The following is a 23,099-nucleotide window of genomic DNA, read 5'->3' as shown; positions in this document are numbered from 1 at the left end:
ACAAAAAGGTATAAAAATGATCATATTTTGATTGAGATCATATTGTGTTACACAAGGTAAAATGGAAAGCTTGATTTATATTAAAATATTGTGCAATTCTAGGTCTAGAGAGAAAAATGTACTTGATTTGTGAATTGATTTTGTAAACAACTTCTACCTGCTTTATTTTACGGCAATTGTTGAAATGGTTTAAAATTATCAAATGCGCATTATAAAAGTTATAAAAAGGACTATTTTATCGAATCGTTTGCTTAAATCTATTTTTTACCATGCGTTTTCTTGGTAGGTTAATGTGTACAGGTTAGACGAGGAGAGCATAATTAAAAATTGTGTTAATTGTTACACATGAAGTATTTTAAATTAAAATATCTCATATTTGTTCATGGAAATTTCGCCTTAAAAAACATTCACGTTTTATTTTCTTTTATATATATATATAGTTCAAAATATACATATATATATATATATATATATATATATATATATATATATATATATATATATATATATATATATATATATATATATATATATATATATATATATATATATATATATATATATATATATATATATATATATATATATATATATATATATATATAGTTCAAAATGAAGATAAAACAACGGTAAATTATAGACATATGGAAAAAAAAGGGGGGGAGAGAAATAATAATGAAAAAAGAAAAAATAACAAAAAACAACTGCTTTTTTTTTTAAAAAAAAGTATTAGATACTTTCCCTAGGCATTGCATATAATACATAGGCATTCTATAGAATGACAAATGCTATTTAGGCAAAGTATGAAATAAGCATCCTGATGAGGTAATTATGTAAATGATGCGCATTTCTCAAAAATAAGAATGTTATTCTGAAAAATTTATGAGCCTGCCATTAAAAAAAGTTATTCAAAATGCGTATAGAAAAATGAAAGTTGTACAAAACATAATTTATGCCTAATAAGGGAAACAAAATTTTCGTATAAAAATTCACATTTAAGTCACAATTATTTTCAGTTTAGAAGCAAATATTGCACAAAATATGCATTTCATCACCTTTACTAGCATGGCCACAGAAGATTTCATACTTTGCCGGTTTCAAATTTGGCATTCTATCGAATATATATATATATATATATATATATATATATATATATATATATATATATATATATATATATATATATATATATATATATATATATATATTGTCCTCCTATTTTCATGCATGTGGAGCACTAGATAAATAGCACCTAAAATAATTTTGCAATTTTTGTTAAACAAGTGGCTAAAACCAATCAAACTTATCTTATAAAATTAAACCATGATTTCTCTGATAATCTTAATTTCTTACTTTGCACATATTGTATACCCAATAACGCTTGTATAATAATGGAGCAAGTATACAGTATACAATAGAGCAAATATACACCCAATAATAATTCGCATTATTGGGGTATAAAAAACTATTCAAATAAATTATTAAAATTGATGACATAATTCCGTATTTAAATAAATAAATAATTCAAACTATCATATACTTGAAATTTCTATTGAAAATAAGCAATCAATAAATTTAATAATTAATGAGCCATGCATATCGGTTAACCATAAATCTTAATTTTTATACTAATAAATACAGATTTATAGTTTTTCGTTAAAAAAAAAAAGAAGCATAAAATTAAACTGATTTTAAGCACGAAGCATCGAATTCCCGTTAAATAAACTAATAAATCACTACACTTCGAAATTATTTTTAAAATAGTAATTTTATCGATTATTCAAAGGTTTTGGCGATTGTTTTTGAAAAATCTCAATCAACAGGCGTCACTATTTATAGAACTCTTGGCGCTCAAACTATGTTTCCTCTAACAGCTTATTGCCTTTATAACAGAAACACGAAATCGCTCATACACCTGAATAACAGACAGCGTCTGGAAGACATAAATCAGTTCTTTAGTGTGACATTCTAGTGACTGAATCATTCGAAATTGACGAAGCGCGATATTATTTAATCCATAAATTCGCCAAAAAAATGAAGGAAAAAATGTTTGGCGTTGTAGCTGTATTTTACGTGATATTTTTTTGTTCGAAATGTTTTAGCAAAGTTTTGTTTTTGTCCTTCGAAAACATCTCGTAGCCTTGCTTTTTTATTAATTTCGGAACGAATCCTTCAAAATATCTCTTAAAAGTGTAAACTTTTTGGCAGGTGACCACAATAAGCATTTAAGTTGCGTATTGAATCTGCGATTCGAATTATTTGAATGAGTCGTTGAATCAGATAATCATTTTAACATTGGCTTATCTCAATGCATTTTAATCAGTGAATTGGCTGATTTGAATTGGAACAGCTTATAAGTTGGATTGAGTTGAAGCTGATTATTGAGTTGAAGTTGAGCACTGTATTTTCAATTTTAATAATTTAAATTAAACATTGATTAAATCATTCTTTTTAGGACTAATTCATTCAATTTGAATTAGCGAGTTAGTAGATTTGAACTGAGTTAGCTTAAAAGTTGAACTAGTTTAAGTTGAATACTGAATCTGTGATTCGAATTATTTAAATGAGTCGTTCATTCAAATAGTCATTTTAACATTGGATTTACTCAATGCATTTTAATTAATAAATTGACTGATTTGAATTGAAATAGCTTATAAGTTGGATTTAGTTGAATCTGATTATTTAGTTTTGAGTTGGGCACAGTATCTGAGATTTGAATGATTTAAATGAAACATTGACTAAAACATTCTTTCTAAGACTTAATTTCTTCAACTTGCGTTATGAAATTGGTAGATTAGAACCAGGTCAGCTTAAAAGTTAGATTAGTTAAAGTTGGGTACTTAATCTGAGATTCGAATTATTTAAATGAGTCGTTCACTCAATATTTTTTTTAACATTGACTTACATCAATTGATTTTAATCAGTGAGTTAGCTTATTTGAATTGAGTTATCATATTTAAATCAGACTTTGAAGTAAAAAGTATTCTTCTTTATTTACTTGATGCATCTTTATTTATAAGAGTTGTTGATGATTCGTTGATTCTAACGAAATTAGTTAATCTGTTTCTAAAATGATTCTAAGCTATAATTAAGTATAAAAATCAATCTTTCAATGTGAGTTGACTTGAAATGTAGAGCCGGTGTCGGTTATATTGCGCGAAACAAAAAAGTACCACTGTAAGAAGAGAATCAATTGCTGGTCTAAACTAAAACTTAACATCAAAAATCAAAAATAATAAAAGTTGGAAATAAAGAATGATAAAAGGGGTACTTCAAAGAGGAGAGACTCACATATCCATAAAGATTTCAAACTTTGGGAGGGGGTAACTAGGCCACCTGTCGGCCGAAAATTCCAAATTCACCTGAAAACACATTTTGGTACAGACTCAAATCAGGGATTATATGAAGTTAATAATAAATTTATTCGAATCCATTTACTGAAATATCTTGATTCAAAAATGCACTTGTATTAATATAAATAAATTGAAATTATTTATATGTTTCGAATCACTTAATGATTAATTTTTTCTCCGTTTTGTATGATTTGAATAAAATAGCTACTGTGAATTATTTTTTTACTCTGAGGTAAAAATTCTACATGAAATATTTAATATTTGTGTCAAAAATTGAATACGATATTGTAATTACCAATTTTTACAAAAGACGGAAAACTCTTCATTTAAGAAAATTTTAAACGTCCACCACTGCAACATTTATTAATTATCGTTATTAAAGTTCTTAAAATGATTCTAACAGTGAGAAAAAAACATGGTCAAAACTACCAGAATATGGTAACATTTACTGTGTTTCTGGCTATGGTAACACTGAAAAAATCGATATTTTTTACCGAAGCGTTTTGGTAATGATCTTTCTATAATCGACAATAAAATATGGCCTTATAATATTTGTTAAAATTTTAAAATTTTATCATGATACTTTTGAGAATAGCATAAAATCCATTTATTCGGTTAAGTTTACTTTTCAGTTTTTTTTTTTTTTTTTTTTTTTTTTTTCAATGGGTTTTAATAAGATCTATAATTTTAAAAACAAGAACTTTTGGTAAACCATATGAAAGGAAAAATTACCAAATGAATTGTTTAAATAAATTTCGATTTTATTAACAAAAATTATGCTTTACCAGAAAGGCCTTCATCATACAGTAAGGTAATTTCACCAGAATTTTTTTCTCCGTAGGCTTCCCTTACTAAAGGTTCAACTACAAAAAAGGTCTACGTCTTAAAACTCGCCTACATATGCATGCATTATAGATGACATTATCTAGATTTTAATGTCACAAATTTTTTAATGCCTTCTTTCTCTTTTCCAATAAATTTATTGACTATATGAAAATTTCTATTTTTGTTCACCTTTTAGTGATTTTAGTTGCACGTTTCAAACCATGTTAAACACCTGTAACCAATTTTTTCGAAAAGTTCACTTTATGAAAGTAAATCTGCTTTTTTAATAGCAAAAGCACATGGGCAATAAATTTCGCATAACCTTTTTTTATCAATGGTTTTGCGCATAAAAATCACTTTTGATTCAATATCCGATGTAAAAAAAAAAATCACGAACGCACGAGAAGAAGAAAAAACATTACAAATTAAAGGGGGGAAAATATCACTAAAATAACGCCAAAAATCAAAATACATAATTATCTAAATTAATTCACCAAACACATATACGTTTAAACTTTTCGTAACATCTGCTTCCTTGTACCACGAATCACAAAGTAAAAAAAAAAGCTTACAAAAAACAAGAAAAAAATTTACAATAAAAGCCTTAGGATAAATATTGAATAAAAAAAATACAAGAAAAAATGATTAATCGAGAAAAAAATCGCCAATTAAAACCATAACCTACAGTTTTCGAGGCAAGAGGCAGGTGAAAACTGAAAGTAGGATGGGAATCGAATGCTTAAGGAACCACAATTAAGCATCAAAAGCTCAAGAAATGTGTAATTATCAAATCATTCTCCTTTCAAACTATCCGGTTTCTATGGAGGGAATCAAATAATTTGGCGAGAAAGAAACTTACAATGCTAGAAAAAAACTATTATTCCAACTTAATGTAAAATATCAAAAATTTATTAAACTCTTAACAGCAACACCTCAATGTCGGAAACAATTAAGTCGGAAACTATTAATTTTCAGAAACAATTAATTTTCAGACAATTACTTTTCAGATTGACTCAAAATTTTTGGAAAACGTATTCATACTTTCATATTATTTTGTTTTAATTTAGGTCAAAATAAGGGGAAAATATTATATTTAATATTTTAATTATTTATGGTTATGAAATGGGGCATAAATTACCGGTGTCTTTTTCTGCATTGAAGGTAAAACCCTATAAACATGGCTCACTTTTAAGCATTACTTTTTCAAATTTACACTTTGCAGTTATTTACTTTTTGCACTAAGAGAAACAGTTATTTATCATTAGAATTTCTTATTGATAAATTTTTGAATATGAATGAAATTTTTTTTTATTCATGCTATTATTTTTGCATATTATAAATTTAGAACAACTATAATTCCGATAATCTGATAATTTAAAAGATTTTTTTAATAAATTTCTAAATGTTTTTTTATAATTAAAGAATACTAAAATATATTTTTTCTTGGGATTAGTGTCAGAAAAAATATATAAGAGGAACACCGGTGTCCCATCATCTGCGTCAAAGGGTAAATCAAATTTGAACGTGTTAACTACTGTTCTATACTATAAAACAGCGAATACTTTCTTTTTCATATTCAGTAATTCTAACTATTTTCTTCTCAAATTAAATTTTCTAGGTCTATGTAAACGCAAGCTTTTATTAGTAATGTAAAAAGAAGTTTGAAAAAAAAAGTATATTTACTAAAAATTTAAGATATAACAAACCGAAACAGTTTAAATTTAGTAAAATTTACTGATAGAAGTGCTTGTTCGCAGAAATCTTTTCAAAATAAGTAATTCTATTTTCATTAAATAATTTTATGAATTTGTTCTTTATTTATAATTGATTTAGATCTTCAACAAAATCTTTGCAACAAAAGAAATTTATATTCAGTAAATTCATGTAATGTTTAGGAAATTTATGTCAAAATGGATTGCTACTTTAGTCCTTAACTTGATTTACTTAAGTTTCATACAGCAAATTTGTGGTCATTTTATAGTGGTGTGTTATATCTAGTAAATTAGTGCTAATTTAATTTTTCCTACTTCTCCTGAACTTGTTAAATCCTGTAAAATTGTTGAATTGCTTTTACTTTATATCAAATTGACATTAGATTATTAACTTTCTAAATTTGTATTATCTGTGACAAAGTGGCAAATTTCAGATTCCATATCTACTAAATATGCTGTCAATGTTACATCTGGTAAATATGATGCATAAGTTTTCCGCATATCTAATAAGTTTGTGCAAAATGTAGTAAATTAATGTCTTGAAAATGTAAATCATGTTTATTACTTTAGTTAAATATGCCTTATATTTTATAAACCTGTGATACATCTTGTATATTTTAGTTCAAAACAAAAAAAATGGCTTCCTCTTTACAAATCCTAACAAAAAGACAATAATGACAAGAATCTCCTCGCTTCCGCAAGATCTGCTATTTTCTGTTCATCATTCTTCCGATTCAGATAAACATCTTTAGCTAAGCATTCAAAATGGACACTAGTTGCAGAAAAACTTTGTACATCAGGCTCCCCACTTCGGTACTATCTGAAACTTTTACAAAAAATAATGGACAACGGTCAAGAGAGATAGACCACCCAGTGAGGAGGAGGTCAGGAATAAAGAATTATTCCATCTGTCCCATCTCCCCAAAACTCTAGAATAATAAACATCCATTCCACCTCCTGTGGATATAAACTCAAAGGTTTTATAAATCGTATGTCAGATATAGGAGACAGGTATTGTCCGAGGATATTGGCCAATGATGGGGAAAATTTGTAAGCGATTTAAAAGATAGTTTCAGGGAAAAAGTACCAATTTATGAACTTCTACTTTGACTCATATAAAGTTTTAGAAAGATTTATAAAATTCATGAGATTTTAAAATAATTGGATACTTAATTTCATGAGACACTTAATATTTTTCTGAAATTTATTAGTAAATTATACTATCACAGTTATAATCAGAAAGCAGTTTGTAGTAATCACCCGGTCTATACTTCACTGTCCTCAATAGACCAACCATTGAGCTGTGGTGGCATTTGCCTTTCAATGAGGTGAACCGAGTTCCAATCTCAGCAATGGCTTGCAGTGCTGAAGTAAAATATCCTCAGTGGTAAACCGATCATGGGCTAGAGTCCCCTTGTCGTGGGTGGTTTTCGTGGTTTTCCTATACGTGTAACGCAAATGCAGGGTAGTTCCATCAAAAAGTCCCCACGAAGGCAAATTTCTCTCATACTTGATCCTGGAGTTCCCTTGTCTTCTGGATTGAGTTCAAAATTACAAAGCAGTAGAGTTGAAACTTTGTAGTCGTAAGCCCAAAATTGGGTCGACTGTTCAACGACAGTTCTAAAAAAAAAATAGACCAACCATGTTGGATATGTGTATGATTTAGTTTAACAGATATAAAAAAAACTTAGTCATTACAAAAAAGAACCTCGGAATTGCAATTCCTTGGCAGAAAAAGGTAAATCTTTGTCTTGTTTTGTGAATTAAAATTAATTACGACAGCATTGTAGAAAACTTATTTGCAGTGTTATGAATGTAGTATTATTTTTATCCCACAACCCCTTTCACTTTTATACCCCATGTATAATACACTTAAAAAAAAGTATGGTCTAAACAATCAGAATATGGTAGAATTTTCCGTATTTCTAGCTCTATGGAAATACAAAAATTTTTGGTAATTCTTACCGAAGTTTTTTGGTATTGATTTGATATAATTAACTATAAAATATGATTTTATAATGTGTGACAAAATTTGGTAAGTTCATCATGATACCTCAGAGCATAACATAAAAACCTTTTATTCGGTTCAATCTACTTTTCGGTTTTGTAATTTTTACAAAATATATGGTAATAAAAGCAATTGTAAAAACCAGAATTTTCTGTAAACCGTTATCATATGAGCCGAAAAATTTTTTAAGAATTATTTAAATACCGTATATTTTGGTTTTATTAATTACAAGTATTTTTCATTTATTTATTTTAAACCAGAAATAATTATGCAGCACAGTAATCTTAATTTTTTTTTCTTCTCATGTAAAAATTGTTTTATATCAAGTCGCATTCAAAAGACTAAATGAAAATCAAACTAGTTAACTCCCCATAACTATTTAAGCTGTTTATTTTAAAACACATCTGCTTCATAAAAAACACCCGACAAACCTCAAATTCCGCCAACCCAACACTAAATATATTTTTCCATAATTCCAAAACCACCGAAGGTCTTTGAAGACATTAACACACCTATAGCACGCATTTTTAACCCTGGGCACAGGTAAATCACGATTTCACTCTTTATAAGCTACCCAATGGATGCAATAATCAAAGACAAGTCATGCGTTGTGATTTCTTTTTTATTATTATTTTCTTCTATCCTGCTGAGACCATTACGAGAAATAACGACAACGTACACGCGCACTCACAAACAATGAAGACACTCACCAAAAACCCGGGTATTAAAATTGCTCGGGTCTTTCTGGAGATCAACAACCAAAATATTACAGCTGGGCCATTCACCTGCTGAAATGGATAATTTCCAATATTTCACACAGCGTATATTCTTTCACAAAGTTGTTAGGACTTAACTGTGGGGGTCAAGGCGTGGAGATTTTATTTTTATTTTGTCTTTTGTATGAGGTTAGTTGGCTACAGTTTTGGCTAGCATATTTATTTAGGTCTAGATGTTATGGTAATAGCTGCTGTTTCTTGAGGTTAAGTATACAAGAGGATAAATATTTTGATTACACAAATCCTTACATAAACATCTTGTCCCTTGATTAAGTATTTCTAATTTAAATAAGTTAATTGTACTTTATAAAAGAATTTTCAGTTTTGTTAAAGAATTTTTTGATTTTAATTGCATTGAACAAAGAATTTTTAAGCATTTTTATCAAGAATCCTTTTTTTTTTCTAATGGTTTATATCGAGAATCTCAAACAAAAATTTCTTCTAGTGGTTTTGTTAATTACAACCTCTTTTTTTAAAACTAATTCCTATTCCTCAATATCAAATTCGCTAAAAAAGTTGTACTTTAAAAATTAACTCAAAAATTCTCGCAAATCGTAGAAATTTAATCACGAAAATTTTCGTGATCAATTGATACAATACGTAAGTTGAGATAAAAGCTGCCATTTTAATGAGGTTAAATGTAAAACAGATAAATCTTTTGCAAACATATCTTTTCATATTATAAATATAAACATTTTGCTTACTTAAGTCTCACAATTCAACCAAATTTCAAACTAAAACATGATAATAACTTTTGGCAAAGATTTTTCACTTTAATTGTATTTATCTAAATGTTTCGTTTTAATCGTATTTGTTAAGAATATTTTTTTGATTGTATTGAGCAATGATGTTAAGTTTTTATTTATTTTATTCTTTTACAAGAGGTTAGTTGCCTATAGTTTAGACGAACATGTTTTTATTAAGTCAATATGTTATGGTAATAGCTACTATTTTTATGAGGCTAAGTAAACAAGGGGATAAATATTTTATCAATAAAATTTTTATGTATACATTTTGTCTCTTGATTAATTATTTCGAATTAAAATAAGTTAGCGACATTTACCAAGAATTTGCAAAGAAATTTTTGAAATCAGAATATAAAACATTAGGTTTGCTTTTTGTTTGGGATTCTCGAAGCGGATTTTAAGGAATATTTCAAACTCAAACATGCTAATAACTTTTGACAATAATTTTTCATTTTAATTGCATCAGTCCAAATATTTTGTTTCAATCGCTATTGTTGAGAATATTATTCTGATTGCGTTGGGAAAAGGTGAGAGGATTTTTATTTATTTATTATCTTTTGTATGAGGTTAGTTGACTGCATTTTAGACAAGAATATTTTTATTAGTTCTAGATGTTATGGTTATAGCTGCTAATTTTATGATGCTATATATACAAGGGGATAAATATTTTGATGAACATAAATTTTAATGTAAATAATTTGTTTGTTAGTAAAGGTCACTTAATTAAATCTAATTTTAATTAGATAATTCAAACGTGTTAATTTCATTTGCCAAGAACTTATCCTTTTTAGTGTACTTGACAGTGAATTTGTCATTTTAGTTCACTTTTTAAGAATCTAATTTTCATCGCATTGAACAAAGAATCTTTTAATTGCCTTTGATTAAGACTCATTTTTTAAGTGCTCTATATGCTATAAAAATAACCAGTTTAGTAAGTATTAAAGGATATAAATATTTTAATAACATAAGATCTTATGTAAGCATTGTGTTTTTTAAAGTTTCTTAATTCAGTTAAATTTTTATTATAGTTTTTTCAAATTCAAACATTTTAAATTTATTTGCTAAAAATTTTTAATTTTAATGATATGTGATCCCGAATATTTTATTTTAATTACTTTAGTTACGAATCGTTTATTTTAATTGAATTTTATGAAAAAAAATTTATCGTATTTTAATTTTTTTCACAAATGGATAAGATATGATAAGATAAGAGCTCACTAAGGTTAAATGTATAAGGGGATAAATGTTTTAACAACGCAAGATTTTTGCATTATAAATGTAAGCTATATGCTTGTCGTTTAAATGCGTCAATTAAATCGAATTTTTATAAAATATTTCAATTTCAGAGTGAAACATTTCAGTACATTTATCAGAGATTATTCGAATCGTTCATTTCTAATACGCGAAAAATCTTCTACTTTATTTACATTTGGAGAATTAGTCATTTTCATGGCATTTATTAAAAAAAAAAATTATTTTAAGTATAATTTTCGATAAATTTAAAAGCATTTATGAAGAATTATTCCATATTTTAATTGTTAGGGGTTAAATTTAGATAATATATTCATGAAAATTTTACTTGTTTTTATCTTTTGTTAGCTTACATGTTATGTTATATCTCTTTGTTAGCTTATCATTTGTTAGGACAGTTAGCTACATTTTAAATTAGCATATTTTCTTTAGATATTAATATTATGATATTTTTTTAAAGAAGTTACATACATAGAAATGTGTACACACTGTTTGCATTTTCATGTTACTTAATTATATTAACTTGAATAAAATATAACTCAGATCTTTTAAATGTGTGTTGCCAAAAATCTTCTATTTTTATTGTATTTATTCAAAACATTAAATTTTAATGCATTCGCAAATTTTATATGTTACTAAGCATACATGTAAATAAGGCACATATTAGAAAGATATATTTGATTTAAAGATTTATTTTTTCTAAATTTTTATGACAGGTACTTTCAAAATTAATTTTAGTTAATGTTGCTAAGTTTTCTATATTTTGTTGTTGAATTACCCACACTTTAAAACCTATTGTTTTTATAGTAAGCTACCTATACTTTCATGCAACTGTTTTTAGGTTACTTATACGTTTAAGGCTGTTGTTCCATATGTTACTCATAATTTTAATGCTGCTGATTTTTTTATTAATGAAAAATATACTAAAATTTTCTTTCATATTCTGCAATTTTAGGAAAATATTACCTTTCAATAATTTAGAACAAAAGAAAAAGTGTTCTAGTGCATTTTATTCAAAAACTATTCGAGTTTAACATTAAAAATTGATATCTGAAAGGTACAATTTATAGATTGAGTTTAGTTTTTTTTTCTTCTTACTTTAAAATATCGTAAAAAAAGCCCAAGTAATAAAATATTTTATAACTATAGTTTAAAATCTATAAAATATTTGAAAGATAATATCAATGTATTTCTAATAGAAAATGTGATTTCAGAGTTTTTCTCAACTTTTAAAGTCAGGGGAAAATAGTTTTAATGCAAATCGGTTACAGAAGTTTTTGATTATGGAATTTCAATATTATAAAAGCTTTAAAAACAAGTTACAGTAGTTAAGTTTCAAAAATTTAGAGATAGCAAAATTTAACTGAAAGCGCAACGTTATGCAATTAAATAAATATTTAAGAAGTTTCTTAAATCAAAAGGAAAAGAAAACGTGAAAGAAACTTTTTCAAGGGAGAAATGTGAAGCTGGTAGTAAGATATGTAAGTTTACAAATAAATAAGAAAAAATATGCATACTGGATATCATTAAAGTTCAACATTTTCATTTATGAAATACATACTATTTCGTTAGGTTGAAGAATTTTTTTTCTTTTGGAAGAGAAAATTATTTTAATGATTTCTTCAGTTTTTCACTTATTAATAACTATAAAAAGCATGTTTAAAAACAGTTTTTGAAAAGTTCAGGCACGGCACAAAAATTTAAAAATACCGATAATTAAACTGTGTAGAGTTATTTGCTATTATAGAACACAGGCTATAAATAAACCCTTATTTTTTCCCATTTTAATTATTCATGATTTTAAGACTTTTTTGTTGTTGTTAAGATACGCATGCTTTTAAAACTGCTGTTTATAATATTAAATTATTCATATTAAACTATACTTTCTCTTATAAATGGCTGATCTATATGTATTCGTCTTGAGGGTTTTAATACGTAAATACAAAATAATATAGATGGATAAAAATTTATCGTTTACTTTACTCTCTAAATTATCTCATTAAAAACTTGATGAAAAATTATCTATATGCTTAATACAAACGTTCTTTTAATGTTAATAGTATTTCAACTACTTTAGTAACAAAGTAATTTTTATGATAGCATAAACTTAAAATCATGCAATAATAAATAAATAGCTTTTCTTGCAATATACTCAAATCAGATACGATAACTTTTATAATCAATTTGCTAGAAAATATAACAGCATGTATAATATTACTGACATAGTTTTCGTTTCAGGCAATAATTAAGTGATTAACTTGTATTTTCATATTATTTCATCTCTTGATAGTGTACCAGTTTCATGTAATAATTAAATGATTAACTTGTATTTTCATATTATTTCATCTCTTGATAGTTGACCAGTTTCAGGTAATAATAAGTGATTAACTTGAATTTTCATATTGTCTTAACTCTGGACATATTAAATGCATCTTAAGTGACAAAGTTGTACTTCAATTCATGTTTACCAAAAAAATAAATTTTGATACGTCATAAAAGAAACATGAAATTGCACCTTTCACACTTTTAATCACGACGCTCCATATCTTCTTAGTGTCCCATTTCTTAAATATTGAAAAATCGCGAATAATTTTTAAATATTTTCATTATTGAAGCTATTATTTTAATTCGCATTTTAAAATTGGGATAACTCATAATTTATTATGTAGTTTTTGTTTTTCAAAATGTAACTGAGGTTCCCAAACTTGCTGTGTTATAGTAATTTTGTTCCTTGACAATAATAACAAAGTAATAAAAAAAATCATTTGTTAATGCTATTTCAATCTTCAAAAAAAGCAAACAAAATTCACAATAAATATAACTAAATTGTGAGTGTAACAGTTATAATAGTCATTTCTTTTTCCCAAAACAACTGTTCTGTAAGCTTACTTAGTTTCAAACCAGGTCTTAGTTTCACACCGAAAAAATCGAACCATATTAATGCAGGTAAGATTCCTTACCTCCTATGATATTGAGATATTTCATGAGGGACTAAAAAGGGTAAAGGGGTAAAACGTGCTCAAAGGGGTGGTGCAAGTGTAGGGCAAGATGGGAAACGTGTGGCAGGATGCACTTCCAAGAGGTAACAGGTGCTACCCACGCGTCACGCGGAAAAGGATTGATTCAGCTGGTAAGGGAAGGGTTTCAGGAAAAAAACTATTTCAACTTTTTTATTTATACTCGTGTACAAAACTTAAGAAGATTGTATGGGGGAGTTAAGTTTATTGAACGCTCCGTTGCCTTTTGGAATTTTTTAATGAAATATTTTAATTTTAAGACAAAAAATAAATAATTCGTTAAAAGTTTTAAAATTACTGAATTTTTTAAAATTTTGAATTTAAAAACTGAATTTAAATAAAATTTAGCTTTTAGAAAGAAAAAAAAAACGAATTTAAAGATTTTGAAGCACTTTTGTCCTTCCTTTTTATATTGCATCTATTCTATCATATCTATATATATTCTGCATATATTCTATCATATATGGCACTCGCCCACGAGTTGGAAAGCAATCTGACTTTCAACTCATTTATTTTGGAATTTTTCTTTTTTTTTTGGCGTTATTATATCTTTTCTGGGAAGCCTTTTAAATTAGTTTTAATCACCAGAATTTTACCTTCTCTTTTCTCTGTAATAATCTGTGTTTTCTTTTTTATCATGCATTGACAATATTGGTCGTTTATAGTACCGAAATATCTGACTATCTTTCTAACTTGTTTATTTGCGTTTTGCGCACAGTTTCCACAAACAGAAATGAAACTTACTTTCCTGAAGAAATTCCTATATTTTAAGTAAGAGCTGAGGTGACTTAGGGGGTGGAGTGTTCGACTTCCAATGAGGTGAACCAGGTTCGAATCCCAGAGGTGACTGGTTGATATGAATTTTGATAATGGCTTGTCACGACCACAGTGCTGACGTAAAATATCCTTAATGGTAGACAGGTCATGGGTTAGAATCCCCATATCATCGAACTAACCGTGGAAGTTTTCTTCTTCGTATAACGCAAATGCGGGTTAGTTCCATCAAGAAGTCTCGAACGAAAGCTAGTCGAATGCTTGATCCAGTAGTTTTCTGGGTGTGGTTCATGATTACGAGATTATGTAGAGTAGATCATAGATAGTCATAAACTAAGATTTAGATCTGCTGTTCAACACCAGTTGTAAAATAAAATATTTTAAGTGAGTTACGAAACCGCTTTTGAATTTCAGGTAGAAAAAGAATGCTTGTGATTAAAATTAATTTAAAATGATACAATTACTAATTTCATTTTAAATTTTTAAAAAAATATATATATTTCGATCAATGTTTAAACTGCAATATTGGCATTAAAATAATTTATCGTTATCTCTAATATTAGATGCAAAATTTACTCTAGTTATTTTTAACTAGACTTTACGATAGTACTTTAGGAGGGAAAAAATAGCAAAATATTAAGTCTTGAGAAAATAAGTATGAAAATTTGTATTTGACACTAATAGTCAAGTCACGATATTGCAAAGAACTAGTACCATGCCCTAAAATTACAGAAATTTAATGGAAGAAAAAAGCTAGACAAGACAAAAACCTTTCTTTCTATGAAATCGTAATTCCAAAAGACACTAAAATTCTTTTCTGTGCGATAATTGTGATCTTAGTCAACCAACCATGGAAGTGTTTCAGCATGGCTGACAATTTTCCACAACCAGTTTTTCAAATTCTGATAAAATATTTGCTTTTTCTTGCCTTGGATATCAAACGGGGAAAAAAGTGGAATCTGCAAAAAGGGAAGAAAAAAAATATCTATAGCTTTTTATTCTCCAATTTCGACGAAACGCCAATGGTGTGAAGAAAACAGACATGATTTATTTTTCAATTCTACTTTCGGTGAGGTCGGATTTGGATGCCACAAATTGATATGATTGACACCGGCATAAGAAGAATTTAGTTTTCAGTCATCTAGAATAATAAATAAATATCAAAATCAATTGCTCAAAATTTTGGCTAATATTTTTTCTCTCAATATCATTTTATCATCGTCACCCAAGTCGAAATTTTTCATGGTTCACCATTAATGAAAGAACACAATCTTGATTGTGTTCCATTCCATCATGAACCATTATATTTTAGATGGTAACTAACATGGGAAACCATCACCCCAATGTAGGAATTTGGACTGATTTATGATGGTTCAACATAAGAATAGCAAATTGTTTTGATGGTTTGTCCACGTCGAACCATCAGAAATTTAGAACATCGCAGTTTCTTAGAAATCAAATGTTGGAACGATCACGAACAATTATCGTTTCAATGTAGGAACTGATTTATGATGGTCCCAAATAAAAAATTTAAAAAACCTCAATTGTTTTGATGGTATATTACTCAGATATCATTTTATCATCGTCACCTAAGTCGAAATTTTTTATGGTTTACCATTAATGAAAGAACACAATCTTGATTGTGTTCTATTCCATCATGAACCATTATATATTAGATGGTAACTAACATGGGAAACCATCACCCCAATGTAGGAATTTGGACTGATTTATGATGGTCCAACATAAGAATAGCAAATTTTTTTGATGGTTTGTCCACGTCGAACCATCAGAAATTTAGAACATCGTAGTTTCTTAGAAATCAAATGTTGGAACGATCACGAACCACTATCGTTCCAATGTAGAAACTGATTTATGATGGTCCAAAATAAAAAAAAATAAAAAACCTCAATTGTTTTGATGGTATATTACTGAGACCCAAGAAGTATTCCTATTAAACCATCATGGCAATGTGTAGTTGGAACCATCACGGATCATGATGGTTGGAACCATCACGGATCATGATGGTTGGAACCATCACGGATCATGATGGTTGGAACCATCACGGATCATGATGGCTGGAACCATCACGGATCATGATGGTTTGAACTATCACGGATCATGATGGCTGGAACCATCACAGATCATGATGGTTGGAACCATCACGGTATTATTGGTCCATGAGAATCAAACTTCTCTTGATGATTAATTGGCTGCAATTTTTTCCAGTTATGATTTCACATTAAATGATCTTGAAATATTACATATTATGTTTATTCTTAATTTTGAATAGTAATAGACATTTAATTTATCAAATATAGAGGTAGTTAACTGAATTTTATAAATGAGGCTCTCTTCCTTATGCATATGTGACACTTATTTAAATATTCAATCAAGCAATAATCTGCCCAAACGTTCTATTTCAAGAGATTTTTTAAGGAAACTTCAATTTTAGGGAATTTTCTAAAACGTACAAAAACCAGAAGAATTTTCATTAAACCAGTAGAATGGGAGAATCCAGCAAAATCCAGTAGTCTACAGAAAAAACCCAATAGAGTTGACAGCTATGAACTCATATTAGTCACGAATGTTTTGAGTAAAATTAATCCGCATTTTCATTTTACACAGAAAAGAAATCAAAGGATCCATCCACATTTAAGAGGTATAACTGATTACATGATCCTTGTACCAATAGAGATATTTTATGGTTGCACTATGGTCAACGAAGCTCAGAATTTGGATTTTTCAAATTGGTTAACGCAGGCACAAAAAATGTTTTGTTTTCAATCGTCAAAAATAATAAATAAATGTAGAAAGAAATTTCATAAACATACCAAACTATTGTTTTTATTTTTAATCTAATATTATTTTATCTCCGTCATCGAACAGCATATACCATTAATAGTATTGAAGAAATTTTTCTATTAATTTTGAGCTCAATTCTAAAGAAATTGATACTCTGTTAATACAAACTCACATTATTTGGTTAACATTTTGTGTAAAATTAATCGACATTAATATTGCTGTAAAAATTTTTTTTTGTCCAATGCCCAACTGGATAAGGACCTAGGTCATACAGGCATCTGAAGGGCAGATTTGTTGGTCACTCTTTCAGGGGCACCATATTAGGCGGGCCAACGTTGCATCCACAGTATGTACAGATACTACAGAGAAGGAAAGAACATCCATGCCTTTCAAGGGATTCGAACCCAGAACCTTTCTGATGCAAGGGCAGTTCCCTGACCCCTACACAGGCCGGTCGGCATATTGCATTAAAAATAAATGTATAAAAAATCGCAAAACCCATCCTATGATAATCCATAACCCAAATATTCTATATTAGTACTATGGTTAAGGAGTCGACCGGACTGTGTGGGAGTCAGGGAACTGGCCTTGCATCAGAAAGGTTCTTCGAATCCGGGATGGATGTTTTTTCATTCTCTGTACTATCTGTCCTTACTGTGGGAGCAACGTTGGCCCACCTAATATGGTGCCCCTGAAAGACGAAGACCAAGTGGTCACCTAATATGGTGACCAAGAAACCTCCCTGTAAATGCCTGAATTGACGAAATGTTAACACAGGTGAGCATTGAAAATAAAATAAATAATAATAAATTATGCTCAATGCAAATCAGCTTTAGCCAAGATTTCTACCCCAAAATATATTGTTTAATGTTTGTCATTTACGAAAGTATAAATTTAAGATTAAAATTTTTCTAATCAATTAAAACCTTATTAAAAAATAAAGATAAATTACTGATAACGAGCCATAAAGAGCCATAAAAAAAATTTAAAATTCAATCAGGAAATAGCATTATGAACGTTAAACGTAATATATGATGAAAAAGTAACATTTTCATGTATACTTTTTCATCATACATTATACGTGAATTCATTTTTTACTTATATGTGTGAAACTTTCAAATATGTTGATCAAAATTGTTTTATTTATGTCTGAAAAATTAATTAAGCACAGAGGTTTAATTTTCACACTCATGATTTGTGTTTGGTCAATATATTGAACATTTATGTTGATAAAACCTGAATGATCAAATTCATATTAGTCATGTAATTGAAAATTAAGTTGTGTGTGCAAATTTTATGTGTTTTCCATCAATACAAGTTAAAATTGACCTGTGCAACATGTCGAAGAAATATTTGCAATTTATACTTGTTAAAATTGAATGCAATAAATATGTTCATAAAATCTTAGCGATTTATAAATTCAAAATTAATAGTGCACAGATATGTTGATATAGTATTCTTGAACAATTTGAGAATTTCTATAGTTATATGTAAAAACTCTATGAATGCCAAACTCGAATTAACGTTACTGAAACTGGGGAATAAAAATGGCAAATTCTAAGACAAAAATCTTAATAAAAAGCCAAACTGCTACACTTGCATGCGATTTCATTTATTTATTTGGCTGAATTGAAAATCATTAATGTTAAGTACAGGACTTTTAAAATATAAAACAAGTTCTATGGACAAAATTATTTGAAATGGTTATATTTGAGTTGAAAAAAAAAAAAAATTATTTGCATCGTTTTGTTATACCCAAATACTCGCATCATCCAAATTAGTCAAAACTTCTTTATAAAACTAAATACATCAGTTGCCAAAATATAAAATTAAATAATGTTTTCGAAAATTAAATTAAAAGTCTATATTTATAGAATTTTTTTAAATTTAAAGATTAGAGAAATAATTTTGCTTAAATTGATAAAAAATTTTTGAATTTGAAGAGCGGGGATGTCATTGACTTGGTCAAAAATAATCACAAATAACGCTATTTTAATTAAATTTACCTGAATTAAAAGCATTAGGAATAAAAGAATAACGCAAAGCTTAAGATATAATTATAAAGGCGATAAAAGTAGTAAATAATTTCCCATATTTATTCAAATTTTCAAAGGGATTTATTGAGTTTTTGAAAAATAATCACAAATGTCAAGATTTCAATTCAACTTGACTGAATTAAGAATGTTAGAAATAAAAAATAATACAAAGCTTAAGAAAAATAATCATTAAAATTATGATGATACCAGATATAAATAATGTCTTCTATCTATTTTCCTAAATGGAAAGTCATTAATGAATAAATTAATGTCTTACCAGATTAATGACTTACTTGGAAGTTTTTGAATTTGCCGGGTGCTTATAGAGGTGAAAAATAATCATAAATGTCACAATTTCTATTCAACTTATCTGAATTAAAAGCATTAGAAGTAAAAAAGACAAAGCTAAAAAAAAATCGTCAAGATAGAGACGGTACAAGATGTGAATAATTTCATCTACTTATTTGCATACGTGGAAAATCATTAACGTATAAAATTGATACACATATAAAAACAATCCTGCTGACAAAATCATTTAAAATAGTCACACGTGAATGATAAAAAAAAATGTCATTTGCAATGTATTGATACGAATTCTCGCATCATTGAAATCAGCCAAAAATTCTTTTTAATAGACGACACAGCAGTTGCCAAAATACAAAATTAAATACTATTAGGAGACAAAAAAAAATATATAAACACATACTTTTTCTATTCCCTTACTGGTACATTGTTTCTTCTCCTTTCATATCAAGTATTGATGTTGCGAAAAGGAATTTCCCACTAAATACAAGTAAGTATAAGAAAAATAACAAAAAAATAAACATGATAGAAACAAATAAATGACAAAAAAAGGTGTCCATTTCTAAATTCTTTTGTTTGTTCTTGGAAACCAAAATAGCGATTCTGTGGAAAACCAGTAATTTCACGCCAAAAAGAAGAAAAGTGATTTCAACTGTTTTGGTTCAAATACTACAAATCTATAATTAATATAAGCGAAGAGGTTGGATTTATTTTCATTGGATAAAATTCTTCGTTTGCTCTCCCCTCTTTTTTCTTTTTTTTTCCACACCGGATTTTTTTAAGCATTAGTCGCGAATTTCCGAAGAGAAAAAAAAAGATTTCATTTTCTTCAGACAATGATATTATGTATGACTGGAATTGTCTTATGAAACGGAAATGTTTTAAACATTACGCAGAGAAGAGCTGAAACTGTTGTTTGATACAAGAACGACCAATGGCAAAAAGTCATATAATGAGTTAACAAATTTCTTGAAAAAATATTACATTGGATTTCGTAGCTTATAAAAGTAGAGAAAAAAAATTTTTTTTGTTGGGCAGAACACATTAATTTACATTTAAATAACAATGACTTGCATTTATTTAATACTGCCTAGTGCTCTTGTATTAACATGTATGTTCTTGTATTGACATATTGAAAACAGAATATTTTCTTGCATTGTATGTAAAAATATGTTCTTGTATTGACATCTTTAATTGCAAAAACAACCAATGTAGGTCAAAAAGCTTTTTTTAAAAGTTTCTAATTTCGTAGCAAATCTTAAGAAGTCTGTCTTTTTCATATCTTTTTCAATGGGCCTGACAAAGGGTGTTCTTGAATTAAGTTAATGCAAAAATTTGTTCTAGCATTCCTTAATTGCGAGAACAACCAATGTATGCGAAAGGCTTTTTTTAAGTTTCTAGATTTTTAGAAAATCTCAAGAGATCTATTTCATATCATATGTGATATATTTGTTAGTAAGTATTCTTGAATTAAGTTAATGAAAAAAGGTATTCTTGTATTCACTAATTGCCAGAAAGCATCTTGCATTTGCAAATTGCAAGAACAACAAATGTATACCGGATGGCTATTTTAAGAAGTATATGTTCTTTTTCAACTATCTTACTAAATCAATTATACATCTTTTTACCCAAAAATGACGTTGTTTGGCCTTGAATTAAGTTTATATAAAAGCCTGTTCTTAGACTGACTGGTAGCAAGAAAGTGTTTTACATTGATTAATAACAACCAATGTACGTCAAAAAGATGTTTTAAAAATGTTTTAAAAACAAATGTAAAATTTCAAACTTTTGTTCCACGTTTAAAATTAATTAATTAATTTTTAATTTTAATTTAATTTTTTCTGTGATACGTTAATTTTTTCTGTGATACGAAGCTAGTTCTATGAATAGTAAAACGACATTAAAATTGTTATGACAAAAAAAATGTGGTTTACAAAATTTGCTTTGAAATTTGCATTTGAAAACCACTTTCTGAGAAATTCTTTAAAGTTCCTAAATCTGAGGTTTTCCCTTAAAATGCATGTACTTATAAATGAATATTCTGCCATTATAGTTTAAATAAATAATAATAAAAAAAAAAAGAACTAATCTATTATTAATTTTAAAGTAAATATAAAATGCAGTTGTTTACTAAATTTTCTTTCTTTGTTTTTTTTTTTTGTTGTTAGGTTTGTACTTTTGTAATTTTCAATCTAAAAGCATTTAAGGTCCACTAAATAAAAATGTTCCCTGCCATTCAAAGGCTTTATTATTAAATTAAATGCTTTATTATCTACTCAATTTTCAAAATTTTTTATAGTTTTAAAAATACTCAGAAAAATCCGCTCAGCGTTGAATGATTCACATTGAATATACAATAAATATGGGCTACGATAATATTGAAGTAATTGCAAGGAGTGATAAAATCGATTACAATATCGAGCTTATTATCGATAACAATAATTAACTGGTGTAATTATATCGCAATGATTATTGACCGCCATGTGTATTGAATACGAAAACATCACTCTTATTATCGATAGCAATAGTTATTTAATTCAGTATTACCATGAATGTTATCAAATATTATTGTAGTTGCGAAAATATTGTTTAATGTGTAAAAATAAAGTAGTTACCAACATTGTTTACGAAATAATGTAATTTTCACCATAGCTGTTGCATAATATACTAAATTTTTTTTACATGGAGAATTTTAGGGATTTTCTTCAAAATTCAAAACTTTTATTACACTAATAACCATAAATAGTCCTCAATATTTACCACTAATAATTGATATTAAATGAACTTTAATTTGAATTTTTTTTCATTTTGTTAATTTATAATTGTGAATCGTAATCGACAAATAATTTATTACTGATAAATGAAAGTTTTTTCTCTTTTAATTTTAAAAGGTTCGCTACTTCGTATAGTTCAGTCATGTTAAACCTTTTAAAACGTAAGCAAATTTAACCAATTATATGCGAAATTTAGTTTGTAATTAGATACCGTATTTAAAATTATTTTGTCGCGTGCGGAGCAGTTGGCATCTCTGATGTATGTATGCAATAAATTGTGTAGAAATTTTATTTCAATAGGAATTTTTTTAAGAAACTTACTCAATTTTAGAAAATTTTCTAAAATGTACAAAAAAAAAAAAAAAAAAAGAAGAATTTTTATTAAACCAATAGACTAGGAGAAACTGTTGAATTACAATAGTCTACTGATGAATCTAGTAAAATTAGCAGCTATGAAATAATGTAAATTAGTTCAAATTAAAAAAACCCATCCCAATACACCATGAAATATCAATATTTTTTGACGATATACCGCAAATGTGATAAAGTCAAGTTCTAGTACAGTCAGTTTAATACAGGATTAAAATAAAACTATTAAGCCATTATTAAAAAGACAAGTTATAACTAAACCAGGCAAATAGAAAGTTAAAACCCTTTCTGATATCACTTTCCAATGATATCAAAGAAAAAATATAAGAAAGCATATTTATTCATGACCAATA

At 27.5% G+C, this 23,099-nt stretch overlaps 1 protein-coding gene across 3 annotated transcripts in view; it reads right to left on the bottom strand.

Moving 5' to 3' along the window:
• The window catches only part of LOC107457539 (zinc finger homeobox protein 3), a 251,455-nt gene that overhangs the window by 172,415 nt on the left and 55,941 nt on the right, over nucleotides 1-23,099 (bottom strand). The window contains exon 2 of one of the 3 annotated variants that reach the window (XM_087152056.1): nucleotides 20,007-20,083. The exons of the other annotated variants lie outside the window; for them this stretch is intronic. The gene's annotated coding sequence lies outside the window, so the exon portion shown is untranslated. The remainder of the gene's footprint in view (nucleotides 1-20,006; nucleotides 20,084-23,099) is intronic. 3 annotated transcript variants of the gene reach the window in all.

Source organism: Parasteatoda tepidariorum, chromosome 9, assembly GCF_982258835.1.
Source record: "Parasteatoda tepidariorum strain Cologne lab strain chromosome 9, Ptep-v5.0, whole genome shotgun sequence".
Classification (NCBI taxonomy): Eukaryota; Metazoa; Arthropoda; class Arachnida; order Araneae; family Theridiidae; genus Parasteatoda; species Parasteatoda tepidariorum.
The sequence above is the reverse complement of the archived record's forward strand: the minus strand, read 5'-3'. Positions and strand labels throughout refer to the sequence as shown.